The sequence below is a fragment of the Lipotes vexillifer genome, unplaced genomic scaffold (assembly GCF_000442215.2).
Source record: "Lipotes vexillifer unplaced genomic scaffold, Lipotes_vexillifer_v1.1 scaffold1584, whole genome shotgun sequence".
NCBI classification, from domain to species: Eukaryota; Metazoa; Chordata; class Mammalia; order Artiodactyla; family Lipotidae; genus Lipotes; species Lipotes vexillifer.
This window is the reverse complement of record NW_006782397.1, coordinates 440,746-444,030: the sequence shown is the minus strand read 5'-3', so window position 1 is coordinate 444,030 and position 3,285 is coordinate 440,746.

The following is a 3,285-nucleotide window of genomic DNA, read 5'->3' as shown; positions in this document are numbered from 1 at the left end:
ACTGTACACATTAATCATCACTCCCTGCTACGATGAATTAGGATCTGGCTCACCTTTCGTCACTCCCCACCTTCCCCCATCATCCACTTAAAATGGTTATATCACTATTTTTTTAGGCTTTCCAGCTGTTACGTTCATAACTGTAAGTAATATGTTTCCGTCTTTATTTTGTACTCTATCCACTGATACAGTGTCTCTTGACCCCCTCCCTCTGTCTTATGAAAATATTCCTGCCTCCATCCTTCCTTTTAGCTGTCTCTCCATCTCTGGTCCTCCAAACACTGGCATCTACATTTTACATCTCCAGGGTGATCAAATTTACACTCCATTTTCAATCATAGATATGTAGTCCATATTTTACCCTAAAAGGGTTATCCTACACATTGAAATTTAATGTAGTGTTTACTTAATTATGAATAAAACTATCATTTGCTGTAGAGCCAACAGCATAATATAGTTATATTTTATTTCTTGAGCAGCTTTTCATTTTTCCTAGTGGTCCTAACTGGTTTCTTATTTCCTCCCATTATTTAACTTTTTCATAATTTTAAGACCTCATGATTTTTTCCTAATATTTTCATTTTTCCTCTGTAATATCACGTCATATTTGTCCACCGACTCTTCCTTCCCAGAGCCTGCCATTCTCTGCTGCAGTCTGTACCAGTCTAGGCTTGTAACACAATTCTCTTCCTAAACTTACCCTCTTGTTGTCCTGGGTTGAATCCCTACCATCTTAGCAGGTCTTCTGACTAAAGGAAAAGCTTCTGGCCAAGAGATTTTTCCAGCAACTACAAAGAGACACTCTTCAGCCTACCAAGGACTTTTTTTGAGGAAAAGGACTAATAGAAAAAGTCAAAATACAATATTCTATGCTCTTTTTTTTTTTTTCCTGCCTCCAGGGTAGCAATATACCTTTTTGAGAAGATCCCTAACTTGATGATTCAGATAAGACAATTTGGAACTTGATTTTAATTTAGTTATTTAACTCATGCCAGTTGTGATTTATTCTGTTTCATACTGAAATACTGTACTTTATTTTTCTTTCCAGAATTATTTGACAGACACTAAATAGAACCTTTTTTTAATAATAAAGAGTGCTTAATTGTCAAAGGAGTAAAATATTATACATGGACAAATGACTAACATTTTACTATATTTTACTAAGGTGCTCTGACTCTGCTTCCTTAATAATGACCAATTTTTTCAGAGTCGCCTTCTTCTGAGCCTGTAAGATGCGGCAGGGAAGGAGAGCTATGATGATTCACCAACTTGATTAACTTTTTTCTCTTTTTGACAAAGTATTGTGTCATGATTATGTACAGCTCTGATTCCATTTAAATATCTGTGTGACAAATATTCTGCAGAGGAAAAAGAACAGGACTTGAGTAATATGACTAACCAGCATGCGTAATTTGTTAATGTAGTTAGTTCTGATTCAGAAGTATGAAATCCTCAGAATTAATGGAATGCATAAAAGACAGACAGTCTAACTTTTACTTTTCTTATACTGGTTCAATTTATTCCAAATCCTAGCCTTTTTATACAGAGATCAATATCTTGAAGACATTCGATGTGCAAATGGCTTATTTTATTCATTTTAATTTTTAAAATCTGACCTCGAAAATGTAATTTGTTTACAGAGCTCACTGTCCTATCTTTTCTATTTGCTTAGTGAACATTTACTAAATGTTTAGCATTTATAGGTTCCTCCTATTTATCTGACACAGTACGACATTCGTGGAGGAATCAAAATACTTAAAATATTAATACCTCACTCCAAGCGATTTTACAGAAACATAAATGTTAATATGAAACAAAAAAAATATTCCAAACAGTGAAGAATCAAGAGCTACATTATGTGGCACAAAGGACTGTGTGGCACTTAGAGAAATCTGAAGGAAACAGAAATGGGGGCTGGATCACCACATAAGGCTTAGTGAACAAAGATGAGACGTGAAGAGCTGCTTGTCGGTCACTCTGATGCAAACACTTGAAGCCAATGTATTGACTATGAAACACAAAATTTCCCACTGCATCTGGAACATTATTTAACTTCTTGGGATATGTTTTCTTCGTCTCTATATCATGGGAATTGGAATAAGATAAAAAGATTCATGCTTGCTTCTGTAAGTTGACTCTAAAAGTCAACATTTGTGTGTATATATGACTTTAAATAGTGCCTATCATTCTAACTAAAATTCATGCAAGTAAAACTCTTTATTCTTTTCAAGTAACTTGAGCTCAGAAGGCATGATCATTTTAGAAGACATATTAATAGTATCCTGTGACCAGCCTAATGCATTGGAGATGTCATCACTCAAGGCGGGCCAGGTAAGCTTATTTTAAATACCAGTCCTGTGGCCAAGAAGTTATGATAGAGGATATTTCACTTAAGGAAATAGGTATTTCCTGGAAACTTTGAAGACTGAAAAGCAGAAGTACTAAGTTAGACCATACAAAACTGACAATCTGTAGGGCATAATATCAGCAATTTTCTATGGTTCTCTTTTCCAATTAGGTTCTCTTGGTAGCCACCACCTACAGATCAGACTCCTCCCAAAAATTACACCTAAAAAGGAAGAGCTACTTTTATTTCTAAAATCCTAATATTTAAAGTTGGAGATTGATAAATCATCTCCAAAGCAATCAAAACAGGCAACAGACCCTTTCTAAATTCCATGAAGTTTCTTTGAAGATTTCTTTGTGGATCTCTTACCTCAGCTAAGAATAAATAGGTTAAGAATTGGTGTATTGGGTTTTCTGTAAGTTGAATAAGATCACTTATTCTGGACCTTTTAGACTTTCATATAAGAAATAAGGAAAAGAGGACAGAGAGAAATGTTTGTCAGCCTTGACCCAGAGTTCTTAAGACAAAGAGGAATAATATACTGAGGTCTATTCAAGCTTCGGCTTCTCCACAGACCATTACAACCAAGATGCCAATTAACACTAATGTGACAGTGGCTTGTATGACGTGGACAGCTGGCCACTCAAAGATACACAAGGACCACCTGCTCATGTAACATAGGCCACCAAACAGGCACCAGATGGTGACAACATTTGAATGTTATTACTACAGTCACTTTCACCTCAGCTCTATTTGAACTGGACATTAGGAGAAAGAGCTGTAAAATCTGCATTTGATTTTTAGAACAATATGGTTCTCTATAAATCTCACATGTATGACTTACTTGAGACCAAAGAATCATCCCTGGGCATTGGTGGCTCAGAAGAAAGTTCTGCATCATATGGCAATTAGAAGCAATTGGCTTAACCAAGACAGAC